This window comes from Canis aureus, chromosome 33 (assembly GCF_053574225.1).
Source record: "Canis aureus isolate CA01 chromosome 33, VMU_Caureus_v.1.0, whole genome shotgun sequence".
NCBI classification, from domain to species: Eukaryota; Metazoa; Chordata; class Mammalia; order Carnivora; family Canidae; genus Canis; species Canis aureus.
The window spans coordinates 7,759,261-7,782,778 of record NC_135643.1 but is presented as its reverse complement, the minus strand read 5'-3'; the positions used below and the strand labels follow the sequence as shown (position 1 = coordinate 7,782,778).

Here is a 23,518-nt window from a genome sequence, read left to right as displayed (position 1 = left end):
TCTTTGATGAGATTCCTCCCTCACTGTCTTCTTCAGTATTTATATCTCAGGCCTTGGCACATTGTAGGAGCTCAGTAAATATTTAATTAAATGTATATGTAGAAAGAAAATGAGTCATCCACCAGAATAAAGCGTGCACATATAAAAATAAATAAATAAAAGGCTATCACAAAAGGATATCAGAGAAGGGAAACCATAGTTCAGGAAGGAAGGGAGGTGATGAAAAAGTGTAAGACAGTCATAAAATTTGAGAGGTGAGTGGACCTTAGAAATCAAGTTGATTCCCCTGCTCGTTTTACACATGAGGAATCCAAAAAGTTAAAGTAATTTGCCTAAACTCAGACAAGTTAGTAACTTAGAAGGACACCAGCATTGGTCCCATGACTCCCTGGTACAATACCACCAGACAATAACTGTCTGCAGAAGGAGAGAGGGGAACTAGTGGAATCTCTTCTCTACTCTTAGCAATGATGCTGGCACTCAGTCACTTATTCTCTGTAAGAGTTTCAAGGTAATAATATGAGCTAGACAGATAATATTCTGATTCATTGTTTCCTGGGCCCATGCCCATTCACCTTACATCTGAGGAATAATGTATCCCTAAAGTCTGTGCTGTAAGTCTCCTAGGAGTCCTTGAATACTCTCAACGGTCTTGTGGGAAATGGAGGGTTAGGGGTTGCTTTTCCAAAGAAGCTGCAGAGTGGCTAATTTCCTTCTCTCCTCGCCCACACACCCATTTCAAACTCATCCATCAGATCTCAAGAAAGTACGATACATGAAACAACAAGAATAAAAGCCTTTATATTAAATTCCTTGTGGGTGAACTTTGCAGATAAAGCAGAACAATCTGATCTTAGCAAGTTAAATGGTTTGCAAATCACAATGTGCTGCACCCTTCAGATGCATCCTTATGTAAAATAAATCACCTAGTATTAACATAACAGTATTTGGGAAATTTGCAAGTGCAGTGAGTAAGAGGGGTTGGCTTCAGAAAATCTGCATATGTATTTACATCTGTATGTATTTATACCAGGGGTCTCCAGCCATTTGGGAAGAGAAAACTAATTTTTCACTCCTCTAAGGCTATAGTAGCTTGATAGAAATACTGAAACAAGGGAAGGGAGACTAGAATGGAAAGAAATGGAAAGGAAGAATAGAGGATGTCATCATTGAGTCCTTGAGTATATAGAATCACAGACAAGGGCAGAAAGGAGAGGGCCTGTCACTCCTGAATCTATGCCACTCCCTTATGGAAAGAAACCATAGTAAGTCCTAGAAGAAGATCACAGGATGGGATAAGGCTCTAAGAAATTCTGGTTGATACTGATCTGTGAACTGCAGACCATATACACCAAATATACATATTTTCTCACACATTATGCAGTGGCATGCCTGTGTGTGTTTATATGTGTGTGCATTCGTGTATATACATAAATGTACATAAAGTTTGTTAAATAAACAAAAATATTAGCAGCTTGCTGTTGGAGGACATCTACTTTCATGTCATGCCTTGACACTACCATATATTTTCCTAACTCTAGTGTACATTTGAAAACAACTGGAGAAGGTTAGAACTTCAACTTGCACTTGAAAGACACAAAGATACAAAGCAAATTGTACAACAATTGAATCTACAAGTTAAAGTAACATAGGAGTGTTTATGTGTATGTGCATATGCACAAACAAGCGTAAAGGCAACTCTCATTCCTTCATATAAATGAAGGCAGTACTTGTTAAAAAATTATCTGCCCAATTGCAATCTCCCATATCTTTGCCAGGTAGGTTATACTCCCAAATACAAAAAACTAATATATTTTTTTTAATTTTTATTTATTTATGATAGTCACAGAGAGAGAGAGAGAGAGGGGCACAGAGACATAGGCAGAGGGAGAAGCAGGCTCCATGCACCGGGAGCCTGATGTGGGATTCGATCCCGGGTCTCCAGGATCGCGCCCTGGGCCAAAGGCAGGCGCCAAACCGCTGCGCCACCCAGGGATCCCACAAAAAACTAATATTAAGAGTCTTTTTTTTAATTGTGTAATCAACTAAAATAAATCTTAGAGTTTTAAAGTTATATCATTGCAATGATAATAGCTATCACTTAGTAAATGTGTCCTATGCTGGAAACTATGCTTAAGCAAAAACAAAACAAAACAAAAACAAAAAAATAGCTCTATCCCAACAACTCAGGCATAAGCCTTACTGAAGAAAAGTTAGTAATATCACCTTTATTTAAAAAGACAGTGTGTATATTGCCGACTTTAAAATACAATGATCACACATGAAAAATTCCCCAATGCTGATAAGACAGAAGTTGATTTATTTTACTTAGGTATGTAACTGAAAAGTGCAGCACATTGCAATTTGCAAATCATTTAATATACCAAGTTCAGATTGCTCTCTTCTTATTGCAAAGTTTAATCAGATAGTATATATTAGAAAAAATTATTCACCAGGTTTCTTGTGCTATATTTTCTTAAAGTCCACTGGGAAAGGTAAAATTTTTTTAAAAAACAGAGGTTGAAAAATTAAGTTAATTGAGATGGCAATATTTTTTTCAGATAAAACTTGATTCAAGATGAACAATGTTCATTCCGTAAAACAAAGAATCTTCTGGAAGGCTGTAAACTCTGTGAGGAGTCTGAAGTCACTGTAGGTCAGTTAGACAGTCAAGAAAAAAAGTTGGATGAAAACTGGGGGAACAAGGGCAAATCAGAACCTGTCCCTGATTCCCACCATGTGAAGCCCCATCAATGAAGGTGACTTGCAGAAAAAGCTGGTGCCACCCAGCTTTGGGTCCCACACCTGCCTGGCTTGCATCCAAAGAAGCTGAAGTTGCTGATGCAGTCAGAGCTGGAGGAGCTCTGGGCCCAGCTGCTGGCCTGCACGGAGGAACAAAGCCAACAGATCAGTGGTCTATACAGACCCTTCTAGCACATCAGTAGCAATGACTTTCCAAGTCACCAAGCAGGTGACTTTCCAAGTGCAGTGGCTGCTGCTATGCTTGTGCCTGCAAATTCTCACCCACATCTTTCTCCTGGTGAACCCTAATCCAGAACCACAGAGGGAAGTGAATTCTGGGAGACATAGTTCCAACCTAGCTAAACTGACACAGAACAAAGCCAATACAATGAATTAATAAGAATTATTTTTTTTACTACCTTGTTAGTTTCCATGATATGTTTCTGCTCATCATGAACCGCGTCACTGAGCCCCTGCTGATATACCTTTGTGTGCAGATAAAATCAACGATTTGGATTTCCAAATCCCAAACAAATGAAAAAAAAATTTTTTTTTTGCTTTGGTCCCCAATTCTACTGCATTTTAGCCCCAAAAATATCTTTCTCTAATAAAAAGATTAGCCATGCCTCATCTCACAACCTTGAAAACTCCACCAAGAGCAAATGTACCTCCATTTTCCAGCAGCAGAAGAGGTAACAGTAAGCAGTTGGGGTTGGAGCACTGAAGGGGCCATCTTAAATCTTTAGAATCATTCCTACAGTTAAAAAATTCACCTTCTTTTTTTTACAGTTCTTTGCTGTAAATTAAGTTTATTAGTGTAAAATATATTATTTCATTTTTAATATTGAGGTCTTTTAAATACAGAAGACTCAAAAATAGATGACAGCCTTTTTTTTTTTTTCCAGACACATTAAATCCTTATCTCTCTTTGATTTTTTTTTCAAAACTGTGAGGCACAAATTGTCCAGAGTGTAACACTCTGAGTCTCTTTCCTGGCCTGTAAAGTCAACAGTTATGGTGCTAAAGTTTAATCAATCCCATAAAATGTTACTCAGAAAGTGACCTGGTGTTATGCCTGAAGTACATCTCCTACATTAAAAAGCACTTTCAATGCAGCCAGAACAGTGTTACTGAAAGAGATAACTAATAGATACCTGGACAGGGATAGGGAAAAGGGAGGCAGGAGGGAGGGAGGAAAGTCAAATGGGAGAGAAGGCCACGAAAATCCCATTTTCAAGCATTTCCCTAAGGAGATGTGGTTGCATAGATGAATGCACAGGTTGAATAATAAAGGTCTTTTATATTATTTCAAGCAGAGAGCTCCATGAATTTCATTGTGAAACCATACACAAGGTTTCCTTCTGGTACAAACTAGAGATGCCAACACACAAGGCAGTAGGAGCGCCTGAACAGAGGTCACTAGAATAGCCACAAAATACAGCACTGCTCACACCAATGATTCTATATTTTTTTAAACAAATAAGGATTTATATAGTCATATACACATACCGGGAACACAACCCCTTTAGTTCTGAAATCACACACACTTATTTACTCTGTGTGTGTTCAGTGTTGGTTGATTCAAATAAATATGCATGCCTAGGAACATAAAATGTGTTCGACTTTGAAAATGCAAACATAAAAAAATAAAATTAATTCAAACTCTGCCATTTTGGAAGGGAAACACCCATAGTGAAATATGAAGCTACCTCCACTCCCTGTATCTCCAGTTCTACTTCGATGAGGTAACCCCAACCAACAGTCAAATGCTTATCCTTTCAGCTATTTTTCTACACTTGTACAAATACATGCAACCCATGAATCTTCCTCTACCCCAGAATGAAAACCCAAGCAGGCCCTATGAATTTGCCAGTCTCTCTCAGATAGCAGCCCCTCACTCCTATGGTCACTTTTAATCTTTACAAAAAAGGCTCAAATCCGTATTTAATACATGTAAGCATGGTAATCATCAATCACTTCGTTCTCAGCCTAAAGTTCAAGCTCCTCTCCTGCAGATATGAGGGTGCTGCTCAGACTTGAACTGTATTTAGGGAAGAGAGTGTAACTGATTTCTTCTCTCTTTGCCCACCCAGCCTTCCCACCCATACTCCTACACTGTGCTTTTTCATCTCCCCAGGTTATTGCATCAGGAGAATGAGAATCTGTCTTGATCACTTATGGTTATAAGCCAACTTTGGGCTTCCCAGGCCTGCAGAAACCTGAAGCTGGTTCTCCTCCACCTATACTGTAGCAACTGTCTCACCTACAGTTCCCTTACGTTGGTAAACTCATCTCTTCCTGCCACTCAGGATTCTCTTCTCAGCCCTAGGGATCCAGCTGTAGGTGCAGTTTCTCTCTGCTGCTCTGACTGTTCCACAGGTGTTGCTCTTGGGCAGGGTCGAAGAACAAACCACACCAGGGCTTGATCTGTGTGTGCATATGTGTGTGTTTCTCTGTCCCTCTCATGATGGCCCACTTTCAGTTAACCAGAAACACACCTGGATCTTCTAGCCACTAACTCCAGGACTGAATGCAGCCCAAATAGCCACTTTCCCTCTGCTTCTACTCCCAGATATCTCCTACTGTTTCCATTTCTCAGATGGAGTTCAGACACCAGTCCACCACGACCAATTGCAGGGTTTACATATCACACTTTCCAAGTGGCCCCACTGAAACCTCTCTCACCAAGTTCAAGATGAAGGACATGTGCCCCATATACCCTATTCTAGGGGAAAGAGAGGGGAACTCAGCACATCTACAATTCTAATCAAATATCCTCTTCATAAATCTACTTTCAATTTCTACTCCCCTGGATTTTTTACATCCTCAAGGTATGAAGGGTTTAAGAATCATCCACCTGATTTTCAGCCTATTTTGTTAATCCTATGGGTCTCATCAGTCACTTTAATTTTTTTAAGTTCTTTAATAGATTCCATTTAATTGGTTTGTGTTTCAGCAGTAACTTTAATATCTGATATCTAGGGATGCCTGGGTGGCTCAGCAGTTGAGCATCTGCCTTTGGCTCAGGGCATGAACCCAGAGTCCCAGGATCAAATCCCACATCGGGCTCCCTGCATGGAACCTGCTTCTCCTTCTGCCTATGTCTCTGCCTCTCTCTCTGTATCTCTTGTGAATAAATAAATAAAATCTTTTTTAAAAAATCTGATATCTAGCTATCTTGGTTGAAACTCCTATTTTAATATCATTTTATACATATACACAGATATGTATGTGCATTCATGAATATGTGTATAAACCATACATATAAATATTACTTGTTATATTTATACCCCAACTTTATAGAATGTTTTAAAAATGGGCAGTCTGGGGCAACCCAGGTGGCTCAGCGGTTTGACACGGTCTTCGGCCCGGAGCACGATCCTGGGGTCCCAGGATCGAGTCCTGCATTGGGCTCCCTGCATGGGGCCTGCTTCTCCCTCTGCCTGTGTCTCTGCCTTTCTCTCTCTCTCTCTCTCTCTCTCTCTGTCTCTCATGAGTAAATAAGTAGAATATTTTAAAAAATGGGCATTCTGGTTAACCTGGAAATTCTTGTCACTTTGAACACTGTTAAAAGATAAAATGTTATAATTATTTAAATTATTTGATTCTAATAAGGTGACTAATTATATATGCTTTTGATTTGTCTGTTTCTTCTTTTTTTAAAAAAAAATTTTTTTTTTCATTTATGATAGTCACAGAGAGAGAGAGGGGGGCGCAGAGACACAGGCAGAGGGAGAAGCAGGCTCCATGCACCAGGAGGCCAACATGGGATTTGATCCCTGGTCTTCAGGATTGCACCCTAGGCCAAAGGCAGGTGCCAAACCGCTGCGCCACCCAGGGATCCCTGTCTGTTTCTTCTTAAGTTGAATCTAAAATCTAGTTAATTCAGGGCACCTGGGTGGCTCAGCTGGTTAAGCATCTGCCTTTGGCTCAGGTGGTGATTCCAGGGTTTTGGAATCGAATTTTGCATTGGGCTCCCTGCTCTGAGGGGAGCCTCTTTCTCCCTCTGACTCTCCATGTATCTCTTATTCAAAAATAAATAAAATCCTTAAAAAAAACTTTTTAAAGTCCAGTTAATTCAGAGCAGAAATTAGCCAGATTCAAATTAATCTAGATTTTGTTCTACTTCTCCTTTTCAAACTCTTTCCCCTTCCTTTTTCTAAACATATCAAATGTCTTTTTTGTTGTTGTTACATAAAGACAGCAACAAACTGCAGGTCAGGGTTTGGTCCACTCTGAAGAAAGCCTCTCCCCAACATTTGAGTTCCCTGAAAGGTGACACAAGAGAGAAAAAATATTTTCCCAACTTTTAAGAAACTCCATCTGTTATTCTATTTTCATCATGAAAAAGATAGTGATCAGAAGATAATTATGGTTTCTCTAAATAAATCAATACATTGTGAGTTTTTCAACTTCTCATAGTGTACTCATACACTGTTCATAATACAAAGGACTAGGAACCTCCCTCCTATAACCCCAGGAACAGAAGGGATAGTAAGCAGCCTCCATAATATTCTGCTCAAGAATGTTTTAAGGCATCCTAAAGGAAACATTCTCCAACAGAGTCTGTTTTGTTATGTGTTCAATAACCATATGTTCATTTCTATGTGGATAATGTGCAGCATAATAGATACCTGCAATAATTCGAGAAGAAAGCAATTATTGACTCAAGGGGGTTTTACTGATTAGACTCTGAATGGCTCAAACATGACCAGAACTCCAATTGGGCATTATTAAAAGTTTGCTTTGATTCTTGGGTATTTGTCCTTTTGTGCATAACTAGCTTCTAAAAAGCACATACTACCTCCCATGTTCAATGGGATGCTATGATTAGTTATGATCCAAAAGCACAATGTCATTTTACATTTGAATAAACCTTGCTAAACTTGCTCCCAACTGAATACTTTTCACACGTGAAATCATAACTTTAATTCAAAAGAAGTCCTCTGAGACATTTACAGGGCAGTAAATGAGGCTAGTGAATGTAAAAATGAAAAAATGAACAATGCAGTCCTACAATGCAGGTAGATAAAGAGAACCTGAAAAATAAAATGGGAAAATACATTCCCGGGCAATCCCTCTGTTCCAGGGGAAAAGGGGGGGAAGGGGAGTTAACCAACAATAATAATCTCATCAACTGTTATAGAAAATTCTAGCTTATTTGGTTCTCACAAAAGACTGTGTAGTAGGTGGGGGTAGAAGATCATTAACCACAGGCAAAGCTTCTCAAGTTTAGAGAGCATATCTTTTCCCTAAGGTCACATAATTACCAAGACTCCTTCATTCAACATATATTTATGGGTCAGACACCTAGAATTAAAACAATGTGATAGTACAGAGAATGACTAGGAAATTATTAAATATTGAGTGATCAAGTGAAGCCCTCTCTAGAGCAATGTCATTTAAGATGAAATCTAAAACAGAGGTTCATCCAAGGAAGATTAATAGGAAAAGCATACCATGGAGAGGCCACATATACAAAGGTGAGACAGAATGGGCTAGGTTCAAGAACCAAAACGCTGGTGGGCTGGAGAGATTGAGCAAGGAGTTCTGGAGAAACTGTCCCCCAGGATGAATCCAAAGGATTCCCTTCCCTGGCATTCATACCCTTATGTAGTCCTCTCCCACATTGTACCAGAGTTGGTCTGCATTACCAATGGAATATAGCAGATATGATGGTATATCACTCCTGGGATTAGGTTATGAAAAATTACATCTCTCTCTCTCTCTCTCTTTCTCTCTCTCCCTCTCTCCTCTCTCTCTCTCTCATCATCCACTCTGGGGGAAGCCAAGTGTCATCATGAGGTCACCCAAACTATGGAGAGGCTCATGTGGCAAGGAACCAAGGCCTATCGACAACACATAAGTAGGCTTGGAAGTGGATCTTTCAGCCCCAATGGAACCCAATAAAAATGCAGCCCCAGCCAACATCTTGACTACAATCTCATAAGTCTCCCAGCTAGGAGCATCTGGGTGGCCCAGGGGGTTAAGCATCTGACTCTTGATTTCAATTCAGGTCATAATCTCAAGGGTGTAGGATTGAGCCTCCCCCCCAATGGATTCCATGCTCAGTGGGGAGTCTGCTTGAGATTCTCTCCCTTTTCCTCTACCCCTGCCCCTGTGCATGCATGCATCTGTATGCGTGTGCTCTCTTGCTCTCTTAAATAAATAAATAAATAAATAAATAAATCTCAAAAAATAAATTCTCTCAACTAGAACTATTAAGTTAAGCTGCTTCTAGCTTCCTGACTCACAGAAACTGTAAAATAACAAATGTTATTTTAAGCTGCAAACCTAGGGTAATTTGTTATACAGCAATAGATAACTAATAAGAGTTCTAAATCAGTGGTCTTTTCACTAGCCTATGCTATTAAAAGAATCTTATTAGAAATTCTTTTATACTATAAATCATTAACCTTAATTTAACTACTATTAAGACTAGATTTTCATTATATTGGCTTATTTGGTGAGGCCCACCTCTAACAACTGCAGAGCCTGGGATAAGACTACAAATGACAGTCCACAGGGCACCAGGGTAGCTCAGTGGCTGAGTGTTTGGCTTCAGCTAAGGTCCTGATCCCAGGGTCCTAAGATCAATTCCTGCATCAGGTTCCCAGCGGGGAACCTGTTTCTCTCTCTACCTATGTCTTACCTCTCTCTCTGTGTCTCTCATAAATAAATAAATAAAATCTTTAAAAAAGAAAAGGAAAGGAAAGTCTACATACAATATGTCTAAGTATTTAAAATTTCTAACTAAGCTAATTGCTAAGTAAAATGTGCCATATCCTTCTATACTGACAAACACATGGAAGACCATGTTCCCAGACTTTTAGGAATTCAGTATATGAATACCATAGGCCCCAGCCCCTGGACACAGGCTAGTGGTATGCCACCCCTTTTTTCTTGCCTCAGGCTCTATTCTACACCTTAAGGAGCTAGTTATACACACAAGTGATATGTCCTCAAACTACAAATCCACTCAGTTCACATCCCACCATAAAGAGCTATGCTGTAGCTAACCCTTGGGAACCAGGAGAGGTACACTCGACCCAGAAAATGTCAGCAGAAGTCCTAGAAATAGGTTTGGGACTTTTGGAGCAGAAATTCCTTGATCCCATATATCCAAGTGCATGGTCTAGAAAACAAAGCATGGCTCTTGATGGGCATATCCCACTGACTCTGCAAACTCTGTCCCATTGAAGGGGATATAGAAGGAGGAAAGCCTTCTAAAGTATGAGGCCTTTGGAAGTGGCCCCTCCTGTCTGAGTTGAAGCAAAATAATGATTAGAAATGGTGGTTTCTACCATTTCTTTCTTTGGAGAAGAGAAGAGTTCTCTTCTCAGAACTCCAAAGAGAAATGCACCACAGAACTTCAAAAAGAAATGCACTAAGCGTCAAGAAGCACCTCAAACCAGAGATTCAGAACATTCTCACTTGTGTCTGTCCATCTGTAACCTGTGATTTGATTTGCATTTTCTGTATGCATCTCTTGCCCTCTCTCTCTGGACTCAATTCTTCTGCTTTTTTGGTCAATATAGCAGGAAACAAGGCCACTAGAATTGTCAGCCACCCAAAGAGAATGCTCTCATTGGCCCATTTGAGCCAGATTACAACTCCTAGACTAATCACTTGAGTTAGAGGGTAAAATTACATTGTACTAGTATATGGCAGCAATGGCTGTAACCTTGAAGGCAGATGTGAGAGAGTATGTCCTAAAGAAAGAGAGCCCTTCCTTTATATGTGCTCAACATGTTTATATAAAGAAGGATTTTATTTATTGAAATTATAAACAATTGCAAAGTTTAAAAATTCAGAGTTTTCACAAATAAAATCAAAGCAATTAAAAATAACCCAGAAAATGGGCAAGAAGTCTTCAGGAGACTAGAGGTCCAAAGAGAATAGAGTGGGGTTGTCACATACAATTTTGCAGTTGTGCAATGTTCAACTTCTAGGATGCACCATTCATGATGACCCTTTGTGACAGCACAGTCAATGAAATGTTCAGGGAAAGAAACTGGCTTTCTTTGGCAGAGATTGCTTGTTTTTTTTTTTTATTCACAAATCTTTTGCATAAAAATCATTACTTTTTTAAAAGCTTATAGTTTCAAAATTTCTAGTTGCTTATAGTCTGCATACTACAGTTATCTGTATCAAAATGATCATTATTAAAATTATTTGCTAATTTAGATTTACATAAAATGGCACAAATGACTTTTTTCAGATCAGTCTAAAACAAAACTAGAGTACTAATTTAAATGAGATTCTGATAAACAACCAGAATATACATCCCTTTGGTTTTTTTTTCAGAGACAAGGCAGAGGTTTCTTGGGAAGAAATACCATTGATTCATTTTTGTAATTTGAGCTGCTGAAGGATGAAATGCATGCATTAGAACTCACCAAAAAGTCAAAGCAATTCACAGAAAACATATCAACTCACCATAAAGTTACAGGAAAAGTTTGTATATTTATAAGAAATTTAATTGGTAAACTTAGTCTATCCTTCTGGGCAATTTGAGCATATGATTTCAAGCAATTCACTGAAAACCCAATTCAGCATAATACTCAATTATTGAAACATTTCACAATACAAAGCTTTCAAAACAAAGAAGAAAAAATAGTCATAGGAATATAATATATAACAAAAATCTCTCCATAAAAATAATTTTTCCACTGATAATAACCTCTTATAAAGCTCTCCTATGCATATTATGTTTTGAAAACTTCTGTGTTCCAAGTTGTAATTATTAAATATTATTTATTTAGTCTGTGATCATAGCTGTTATTCTAAGTTTCTGATTTACTGTATAACAAAATTATGGTCAAAAGCAAAGAATTTAATATTTCAGTTAATTTGGACAACCTCATAGATGTTAATATATAGTTCTATTACATTTTTTAAAATAGAGAAAATAATTCACTGATGCCCATTATTATATTTGAACCCATTAGAGTTCAAGGATCTCAGTCTAGAAACCAGAGTTCTAAAATCATCATAAATTACATTTACTCTCTTAAACTTACACTCATAAGTATATATTAGATATACATATGTTGAAAATGTTCATGATAGAGACCATAATGTAATATTGGAATTGTCAAAGATTAAAACTGTTAGTAACAAATATATATATATATATATATATATATATAATTTGCAAAGTTTCTCAGTAATCAAGGAATATAAAAGCATAATATATATTCTCTCAATAAGCTTGGAGGACACTCGAAGCTATAAGACATTTATTCACTTATCCAATCAACAAATAAGCAGTGGACACCACTGGTGCACCAGACTTTGTTAAGTACTTGGAAATTAAAGACAAATCCCTGCCCTCAAAGTACTCACTAACCAGTGCAGTGCAGGGTATGGGGGGGTAGGGGGGGTTGGAGGGGAGGTTGTAAATAAATAAGTGCTACAATAGGCATTGATACTGAGTAGACTAGAGGCAGGAGGGAGAAATAGTCAACAACATTTGGAGTTTTAAGAAAACTCAGCTCCCCAAAAATAGAGGTTATTAAGCATATAGACTTGAAATAGGATATTCCTGGTCTTACAAGAACGGTTAGTGAAAAAACTGAGACTGTCACAGTCTGGCATGCTTGGGGAACTGCAAGCAGGATATCAGGACATCATAGACCTGGAAACTGAAGTAGCAGAAAGGGTACAAGTGACAGGAATAGAAAAGTTTACAGACTAAGACATATACATTAAAAAAAATTTTTTTTAAATAAAGATTTTATTTATTTATTCATGGCAGACACAGAGAGAGAGAGGCAGAGACACAGGCAGAGGGAGAAACAGGCTCCATGCAGGGAGCCCAATGCGGGACTCGATCCAAGGTCTCCAGGATCACACCCCGGGCTGAAGGCGGCACTAAACCACTGAGCCACCCGGGCTGCCCTACATTAAAAAATCTGATGTGAGATAGAATACTATCAAAGTTATTATAGACTTACTCTATTAGACAATGGAAAATAATATAGATTTTTAAATGTGTAACTGCCATGATTACTATGCTATATTTTCTAATAAAATAAATGTAAAAGAAAACCCTTGATACCAAAACTAAACAAAGTACAAAAGAAAACCACAGAACAAGATTCCTCATGAATACAAAAGTTATCAAAAAATTAATAATTTAACCCTGCAATATTAAAAAAAATCATACCCCAAAACCATTTGGAGTTTATCAAAGGGATGCACAGGTGGTTCAATATTTGAAAATCAATCATTCTAATTCGCCATATTAACACTCTAAACAAAAATGTATGATCATATCAATTAATGCAGAAAAAGGATTTGACAAATCTCAACATCCATTTCTGATAAAAATTGCAGCAAACGAGGATATAGAAAAAACCTGATCCTCAATCTGAAAAGAGATATAGGGATCCCTGGGTGGCGCAGCGGTTTGGCGCCCACCTTTGGCCCAGGGCTCGATCCTGGAGACCTGGGATTGAATCCCACGTCGGGCTCCCGGTGCATGGAGCCTGCTTCTCCTTCTGCCTATGTCTCTGCCTCTCTCTCTCTCTCTCTCTCTCTCTCTCCCTGTGTGACTATCATAAATAAATAAAAATTAAAAAAAAATTTTTTTAAAAAGAGATATCTGCCAAAAAAAAAAAAAAAAGAACAAAACAAAAACACAAAAACTACACTAAACATCATATTTAATGTTGAAAGACTGTTTTCCCTTAAGATTGGGAGCAAGGCAACAATGTCCAATCTCATCATTCCTACTCAACATATAGAGTTTTAGCTAGTGAATAAAAGGAAAAATAAATAAAAGTCTTATAGATTTAAAAAGAAGAAATAAAACTGTCTTTATTCACAAATACTATGATTGTCTATGTAGAATATGCCAAAAAAAAAAACCCTAAAAAGTTTAGTTTAATAAACCCCCTACAACTAAAATGTTTTGTAGGATTATAGCATACAAGGTCAACAAACAAAAATTAATCATATTTCTATATATTAGCAATGTACAATTGGAAAATGAAATTTAAAATGAGTAACATTTACAATAGTTCCAAAAAAAATTAAATACTTAGGTATAAATCTATCAGAACATGTACAAACTTGAGCCCTAAGCTTAAAAGAAATCCCTTTAGGGATCTGGAAAAAGGAGAAAATGACACCCAGGGGAGAGAAAATAAGATTTTCAGACATTTTAACATCAAGCCTCATTACAAAAATAAGTCTGAGTAATATATTTAAGACACTTGTATTAGCCAGAGTTCTCTAGAAGTGTAGAGAGAGAGAAAACTTATTTTAAGGAATTGGTTCATGCAACTATGGAGGCTGGCAAGTCTAAACTCTGCAGGGTAGACCAGCAAGCTAGAGACTAGAGAAGAGCCAACATTGCAATTCGAGTGCTGCAGAATTCCCTCTTGTTTGGAAAACGTCGGTCTTTTGTTTTATTTAGGTCTTCAACTAATTGGGTGAGGTCCATTTACATTATGAAGAGCAATCTGCTTCACTCAAATTCCACTGATATAAATGTTAATCTAAATCAAAAACACCCATACAGAAACATCCAGAATAATGCTTGATAATATATCTAGGCATCATGGCCCAGTCAAATTGACACAAAAATTAACCATCACAACACTTAGGAAAGAAAATGTGAACTAAAAATTTTATATAAAAAAAATGATTTTCAAGTATAAATGGCACATATAAAACGTTAACAATATTAGGAACTCAGAGAACAGTGTGCTCATGAATCCCTCCTGAGGAATCAATGGATAGTCAGCTTCAGAAAATCAAAATAAGCAGAGAAACATTAACATAAGAATTGGTATAATTGAGGACTAGTGGGCTTCCAACAGCACAAAAGGAAAGGCAACCTGACATGAGGTGCTTCCTGAAGGAACACCACACCACTTACATAATATTGCCAAAGGGATTAAACTCAAATTAGGATCAAACCTCTGGATCCAGCTGACCATTTACAGAAAATATAGAACACAGAAGAAAACTAAACTGACCCTTGAGTATGCAATGAACAAGAGCCAGAAAGTGGAAAACTATAGGTCACAGGACTCAATTTTTCAACAAATCAACGTTGGATAAAATAAGAGATGAAAGAATCACCTACCAAGTAAAGAAATTAAATTTATAACAGATTTTTACATGCCAGATAAAACTAGTATTTAGGGATGCATACTGGAGTAATAAAGATATAAAGAAATACAATGAGGGGCATCTGGGTGGCTCAGTCAGTTGAGTAACCAACTCTAGATTTCAGATCAGGTCATGACTTCAGGGTCATGAGATCAAGCCCCATGCCAGGATCTGTGCTGGGGGCATGGAATCTGCTTCAGATGCTCCCTCTGCCTGTCTCTTTCCCTCTCCCATTCTATCTCCAGCCCCCCCAACTCAAATAAATGAATGAATAAATAAATAGATAGATAGATAGATAGATAGATAAATAAATAAATAAATAAATAAATAAATAAATGTAATGAGAGATTATAATAAAAATTAAGATATTGATTACTTTTGAGAGTAAGGAGATAGTGATTAGGATGCTTGTGAGCAAGAACACAATATGATGTTAGTGGGCCTGAGGAACTTTTTGCCTTCCCATTTTCCTATTACCATAAAAACTTTCATAAGTTATAACTTATGACTATGTTGTTATAAAGGTAAATACATTCATATATTAATGTTGTGTGCTAAAACATTTCCCTTTTTTTCTTAAAAAAAATTAAAGCATCTTCATGAGCCCCTAAAATAAATCAAAATATCTTAAAAGAAATTATTTTCTTGAACCCTACAACAATTGTGGGTCCAGGTACTTTGCCTACTGGACTTAATGAATATGTCAGCTTGTTTCTTTTTTGTTTTTTCCTTTTTCTTTTTTTTATGGAATGCTTCACGAATTGTGTGTCATCCTTGCGCAGGGGCCATGCTAGTCTTCTCTATGTCGTTCCAATCTTAATACATGTGCTGCTGAAGTGAGCACACATTAGCCTTGTCTCTGAGTTGGCTGACCAAGTTATATTTCTTGAACTGGCTCATAGTCACAGGAGTATTTTCCTTGTTCACTAAGATATTTTAAAAATATAAATATATTATAAAAAGAAAAACTTATACACTGAAAATTGTAAAGCATTGATGGAGGAAACAAAAGAAGACTCAAATAAATGGAAAGACAGCCCATGTGTTAGAATTGGAAGAATTAATATTAAGATGTCCACACTACCCAAAGTAATGTCCAGATTAAATGTAAGACCTGAAACAGTAAAACTACTAAAAAATAACATAAGGAAAAAGCTCCTTGAGATTGGGCTGGGCAATGTTTTTTTAGGATATGACCCCAAAAGTACAAGCCACAAAAGCAAAAATAGATAAATAGGATTGCATCTAACTAAAAAGTTTCTTCACGGCAAAGGCAATAATCAACAGTGAAAAGGCAAGCTATGAAATGAAAGAAAATATTTGCAAACCACACATCTAATAAGGGATTAATATTCAAACTATATAAGGAACTCAACCAATTCAATAGCAAATACATAATCCAATTCTAAAATGGGCAAAAGATCTCAAGACATTTCTCAAAAGAAAACATATAAAAGGCCAACAGGTGAAAATGATAAGGTACTCAACATCATTAATTATCATAGAAATGCAAATTGAAACTATGAGATATCACTTCACATCTGTTAAAATGGCTATTGTCATAAAGACAAATGATAATAAATGTTGGTAAGGATATGGAGAAAAGGGAAACCTTGTACATTATTTTTGGGAACATAAACTGGTACAGTCATTATGGAAAACAGTATGGAGGTTCCTCAAAAAAATTAAAAACAGAACTCCCTGTGATCCAACAATCCCACTTCTGGGTTATCCAAATAAATAAATAAATAAATCAGTACTATACAATCTCATATTCCTTGTAACATTAGTAATAATAGCCAAGATATGGAAACAACCTAAATGTCTGTTGGCAGATGAATGGATAAGGAATATATATATATATATATATATATATATATATATATATACACACACACACACACACACCATGGAGTATTATTCTGCCTTAAAAAAAGAAAGAAATTCTTTCATTTGCAAGAATATGGATGGACCTTGAGGGTACTACACTAACGGAAATAAGCCACACAAAGAAAGATAAACACTGCATGATCTTACTTATATAGAGAGCCTAAAAAAATCAAATTCATGGAAGCATAGAGAAAAATGATGGTTTCCAGGGTTAGATATTGATCAAAGGGTACAAAGTTTCAGTTATGCAAGATAAATAAATTCTAGAGATCTGATGTACAGTATGGTGACTATATTAAACAACACTATGTCGTATACTTAAAATTTGGTGAGAGTAAATAAATCTTAAGATTCTTAGGATACACACAAAAAATGTCAACAACATAAGATGATGAATTTGACTGTGGTGATTATTTAAAAACGTATATTGGGGTACCTGGGTGGTGAAGCCAGTTAAGCATCTGCCTTCAGCTCAGGTCATGATCTCAGGGTTCTGGGATCAGCCCAGCATCAGGCTCCCCTGTTCAGCAGGGAATGTTCTTGTGTTCTCCCTATCTCAAATAAGTCTTTTTCAAAAATCTTTATATGTATATATATATATATATCTCAAAACATCAGATGATATACCTTAAATATATATGATTTTTGTCAATTACACTTCAATAAAGCTGAAAAGAAAAAGGAAAAAGATTACAGAGCCATAAATAGACTGAGGGATGACCTCTTGATGGAAACCTGGAGGCCATGGAGAGTAATTTCAAATTTCTGAAAAGAAATAACTCAAAATCTAGAGTTCTATACACAGCAAAAATGACCTTCAAAAATGAAAAAAAAAATATTTTCATGCAAATTAATCTCTAGTAACAAAAAGATGATTGGTGGTTGAGGCAGTGAGAAAGATAGAGGGATTGATTACCAAGGGGCAGGAAGAAAGTAGGGGCTATGAATGTGTCCACTATTTTTTATTGTGATAGTTTCACATCTGTATGCATATGACAAAACTTCCTAATGTGTACACTTCAAATATTTCCTGTTTATTGTATGTCAGTTATATCTCAATAAAGCTATTTTTTAAATAAATAAATAAATAAATAAATAAATAAATAAATAAATAAATAAATAAAACATTTTCAGACTAACAAAACAGGGAATATATCACCAGCAGACTCACCCTAAATTAAATTCTAAGGCTTAATTAATTGAATGTAAATAATTTTTTTAATTCTAAGGCTTATCACTACCTGTTTTTTCAAACTTTCATGCAAATCTGTTGAATAGGGAAATAACAGTTAAATTAACTTCTAAATTGATTTTAATTGATCTTTTATTACTCTTTTTAATAAAGTAATAGCTGTTTAAGCATTCTTGCATGTGTTAAAACTTTAGTTTTCTACAAATTAACTTTTTATAGTAACTTTTAAAGTAAAACTAAATCCTACCTGGTGAAAATCCATTAATCTCATCATGTTCTTATTCTTACAAGTAAGGAAGCAGGGTTTCATATAGGGTGGCAAGAGGTTAAGGTAGTCCTTTTTGGAAGAGGAAAGATGAGGTGAGGTAGTTTGTGTTGCTATGCTCTGATTCACAATCTTGGAATCTTTTGTTCAGAGCTACAATAACATAAACATTTAAATAATCATCCTTCTTAGACTAAACTTTTGGTATGGAATTGTCATTTTGCTTGCCAATGATCTACATGGTGACCTATACCAAAAATCATAGAGAGCATTGTATGTTTTCCTAGGGAAGTATTAAAAATATTCATAGGCTTTGCTTGTTCTCGTTCATGGTTTCCACCATGCTCTATTGGCTTACAATTGGAATTCTAAGCACCAGAGGAACTTGGAACCTTGGAAATACCACAGAAAAGGAAATAGGGGTTCAAGAAGAAGGAAAAGATGAGAACCAGGTTACAATTTATCAAGATTTATGTAAAGCAAGGAGAAAGACTATTATTTTAATGTTTGTCACCAAGGTGTTACTTCGGAAAAAAAAAAATGTCTTTATGTAAGGAAACACTTTGAATTGACTACTAACATGTAAAAAATAAGACCCCGAGATTAAGGATTGGCTGGAGAAAGTGAAAAGATTCTCTCAGCTGGAAAAAATAGGGCATATTTGAGAAGCCTGTAGAGCAAGAAGAAGAGAAAAGGGAAGAGAAAGGGAGAGAGATAAGGAAGCTGGGCAAACTGGCAGGTGTCTGGGGCCTACCTAAGAAGCTGATTAACCAGGATATCTAAAGGATTTTAAAAAATAGGCTGTTTGTGCCTCTGAGCTATAAGCCCCTTCCGACATTCTAAAACCTTTAATACATTCTGCTATCAATACAAGTTCCCCGTGAGAGTTATTTGAGGAAAAATCCATGAAAAGGGGCCAGGGTCCATATTTGTCATTGGCAGAAAAAGGTGCAGAAGATTTAATATTCATGAAATCGAACATTCAGAGAGGCCAGGATGATAGTCAAAAGTGAGTTTGATAATATAAACTTATAGGAATTTGCTAAAATCATGACAAAGTGCCGAGCTTCTCACAGAATATTGGAAAGTCTATATTTTATATAATCTCATAGACAAGGTGACTACAGTTGACATCTGGGTCCCATGTCTTTTTTTTAATCCTTTCTACCATCAAAAACATTGAAAAGAATATCTGATAAACACAAGCTTAATTGAAGATAACAAAGTAAACCTATAATGATCAAAATAGAGTGCTCTCATGAACCAAATCAACATCCAGAAACTTTCAATGAATATTTTCTGGCTACCAACTTTGCCTCCCGCTTCAGCTTTGACTCCATTCTCTAATACTATGCTTCACACAGAGCAGGGATCTGAAAATACTGCTGAACCCAATAAATATATGGAGTAAGAGCTTATTCTTATTAAGATCTTCTCTTTAATATAGAGTATTACCATATTAAAGTTCTCATTAGACAGTGGCTATCCACGCAAGCAGGCACAGCTAGGACTTTCAAGCAATGTATGGCATAAAAATATCACTTTAGAAATTGCTTGTTCCTAGAATAATACATATTTTTAAAGAACTGTCATTGGAAGTTTGGGGAAAAAACACACCCAGTGTTTAAATGCCTCACTGTGTAGAGTTTGAATGCTTGTGAATTCACACATGTGCACAGTGAGCAGAATTCCAGAAGTGGTAACCACTCCTTCTCACTAAATAACGTATTGACTGCAGATCATATAGGTAAGATTATTGAAAAGGAAAGAGGCTGAGTAGGTCATTGTATAACTGATATAGAAACAAACAAAAAATACTGAAGAAAATTTTAGAAGAGAAAAAAATAACAGAGAAAAGCTGTTTCAACCACTGCTAGAACAATTAAATTTACAGAGAAAAAAACAAAAAACAAAAAACCTGTTCCTCTCCCAAATACCTGCTCATTGAAACACCTCAATTATGAAGGAGTAGAATGAAAAATATACAACCTAATGAATAATTTATTTCAAAAAGCAATTTCCTTATATAGCAGGAGAAAAAAAATTAAGAGTTCGCAGCTCTATAGAAAGGAAAGATCACGTTAGTTTATAGGCCCTCGTTCAACTGAGCTACTTTGTAGAAAAGACAGAATTTATTTCTGGAAGTGGAGAGAGAAGGTCACTATTCTGGGGGAAAAAAATGAGAAAGAGAGAAGGAAGGCAAAGGGAGGGAGGGAAACCAGGCAAATGCTAAGAGCCCATGTATTCTGCAATAATTCCCCGTTTCGTAACATCTCCTCAAATACTTAGTTATTGCTGATGAAACTTACTAGATCTCTGTTGAATGTCACCTTCTTAGGGAGGGGACAGAGTGAACTTTGTGCTCAGGTTGTAAAAGTATTATTTTCCAAAAGTTTTTTTTCAATTCTCATAAAACATTAATAACTTACTCAGTTTATCAGTAAGAGGAGCAGCAGGATGGAAAACTGGTTCAGGGAGCACTGGAGGAGCTGGGTATCTGTAGCCACGTGAAAGGGAATATCAGAATAAGATTGTTAGATTAGGTATAAAACCTGTTAGTGTCCTACAGGGTGATAAAAGCTTAACCTTAAGATAGAAACCATTTGTATTTCTACTAGAAAAAAAATTCAGAAGCTAACATTAGTTTCACAGTCTGGGCTCTGAATCATAGCAAATAGTAAGCCAAAAAAGACATAATCCCCTTTTGGGGAGAAGGACAGGACTATGGCCTGAAGGCTAGCCACTTGGTTTTTGGAATACAGCTACATTCATCAGTTTATTTTAATCACAGCATCTGCCTTTTACCAATTTAAAATTGCAAGTTTCCACTTCGAACTAAGGCCTATTTGGAGAAAAAAATATTTAAAAAAAACACACACACACAAAACAAGCAAAAAATTTTAAAAAAGGGCTCAAAGGGCTCAGCTCAAGAATATTCAATGAGAAGAGAACAAACAGATATGAAACGGGATTTGACAGAAGATCCTATAGCCATTAAAAGGATACCATTAAAAGTATTCTAAACATTATTAAGATACTATGAACAACTTTATTCTCACAAATTTGACAACTTGAAAGAAACGGACCTATTCCTCAAAACCCACAAACCACCAAAAATCAGCCAATATGAAATAAGCAACCAGAATAGTCCTATAATCACTGAAAAGAACTTGGATTCAAAATTTTAAAAATCCTGAAAGAGAAATCTCTAGGTCACAATGTTTTCTCTTCAAATTTTACCAAATGCTTAAAAAATTAACTCCAATTAACACAATCTCTTTTAGGAAAGTGAAAAAGAAAGAATACCTTCAACTTCTTTTATGAAACCAATATTACCTGGAAACCTAAACCACATTAAAAAATAGTTCAAAAAAAGAAATATGTAACCCAATATTTGTCATGAACTTGAACACCAAAATCCTAACAAAATATTAGTAAATGAAATCCTATAATTTGATTTGATTTCATTTAATTTATGACCTAGTGGGAATTATTCCAGGTATGTAGGCTGGTTCCCCAATGTTTATAGCAGCAATGTCCACAATAGCCAAACCATGGAAAGAGCCCAGATGGCCATCAACAGATGAATGGATAAAGAAGATGTGGTATATATATACAATGGAATACTACTCAGCCATCAAAAAAGGAAATCTTATTCATGCGCAACAACATGGGTAGAACTAGAGAGTATTATGCTAAGTTAAATAAATCAGAGAAAGACAAATATATGATTTCACTCATATGTGGATTTTAAGAAACAAAACAGAGGATCGTATGGGAAGGGAGGGAAAAATAAAATAAGAGGAAATCAGAGAGGGAGACAAATCATAAGAGACTCTTAACTACAGGAAACAAACAGGGTTTGCTGGAGGGGAAGTGGTTGGGGGAAGGAGTAACTGGATGATGGACATTAAGGAGGGCACGTGATGTGATGAGCACAGAGTGTTATATGCAACTGATGAATACTGAACTCTACCTCTGGAACAAATAATACACTATATGTTAATTAGTTGAATTTAAATAAAATAACTTTTTTTAAAATCCAAAAATCAATCCATGTGATTTGCTATATCAATAGGTTAAGGAGGAAAAATGATGTGATCATATCTATTGACAGAAAAAGCATTTAACAAAATTCAACACTCATACATGATATTTTTTTAAATAAGCACACTAGGAATAGAGAGAAGCCTTTTCTATTTCACATAGATTGAGTCATTTGTCTTCTCTCCAACAAACCATACCCAACTCTTACCCCATGACCATTACTACTAAAGAGCATCTCCAAAAAGCTCACAGCCAACATCATACTTAATAGTGATGGTAAACTACCTGATTATGGTGGTGGTTACATGAACCTATACCTGTGAGAACACTGCATGGAGTAACACACACACACATACACACACACATACACACACACAAGTACATGTAAAAATTAGAGGTGCAATTAGAATAAGCTCTGTGGATTGTACCAATGTTTATTTCCTACAATTATTCCCACAACAGTGTTTCTCCACATATTCATGAACACTTGTTGTTTCTTGTGTTTTTTTATATGTTTAGCCATTCTGACAGGTGTGAGGTGATATTTCATTGTAGTTTTGATTTGCAGTTTTTCTGGCGATGAGTAACGTTGAGCATCTTTTCTTTTCTTTTTTTTTTTTTTTTTGTATTTTTTTATTGCAGTTCGATTTGCCAACATTTAATATAACACCCAGTGCTCATCCCGTCAAGTGCACCCCTCAGTGCCCATGCCCCAGTCACTCCATCCCCCTGCGCACCCCTCCTTCCATCACCCCTTGTTTGTTTTCCAGAGTTAGGAGTCTCTCATGTTCTGTCACCCTCTCTGATATTTTCACTCATTATCTCTCCTTTCCCCTTATTCCCTTTCACTATTTTTTATATTCCCCAAATGAATGAGACCATATAATGTTTGTCCTTCTCCGATTGACTTACTTCACTCAGCATAATACCCTCCAGTTCCATCCATGTTGAAGCAAATGGTGGGTATTTGTCATTTCAAATGGATATGTAATATTCCATTGTATACATAAACCACATCTTCTTTATCCATTCATCTTTCGATGGACACTGAGGCTCCTTCCACAGTTTGGCTATTGTGGACATTGCTGCTATGATCTTTGGGGTGCAGGTGTCCCGGCGTTTCACTGCATCTGTATCTTTGGGGTAAATTCCCAGCAGCGCAATTGCTGGGTCATAGGGCAGGTCTATTTTTAACTCTTTGAGGAACCTCCACACAGTTTTCCAGAGTGGCTGCACCAGTTCACATTCCCACCAAC

General features: G+C 36.4%; 1 long non-coding RNA gene and 1 other non-coding gene across 2 annotated transcripts in view; both read right to left on the bottom strand.

Moving 5' to 3' along the window:
* The window catches only part of LOC144304257 (uncharacterized), a 79,765-nt gene extending 61,218 nt beyond the window's left edge, over nt 1-18,547 (bottom strand). The window contains exon 1 of the long non-coding RNA XR_013371185.1: nt 18,198-18,547. This is a non-coding gene — a long non-coding RNA (uncharacterized LOC144304257). The remainder of the gene's footprint in view (nt 1-18,197) is intronic.
* Nucleotides 15,607-15,712, bottom strand: LOC144304420 (U6 spliceosomal RNA). The gene has a single exon (XR_013371333.1). It is a non-coding gene; the product is annotated as a U6 spliceosomal RNA (small nuclear RNA).
* Nucleotides 18,548-23,518: the final 4,971 nt, after the last annotated feature.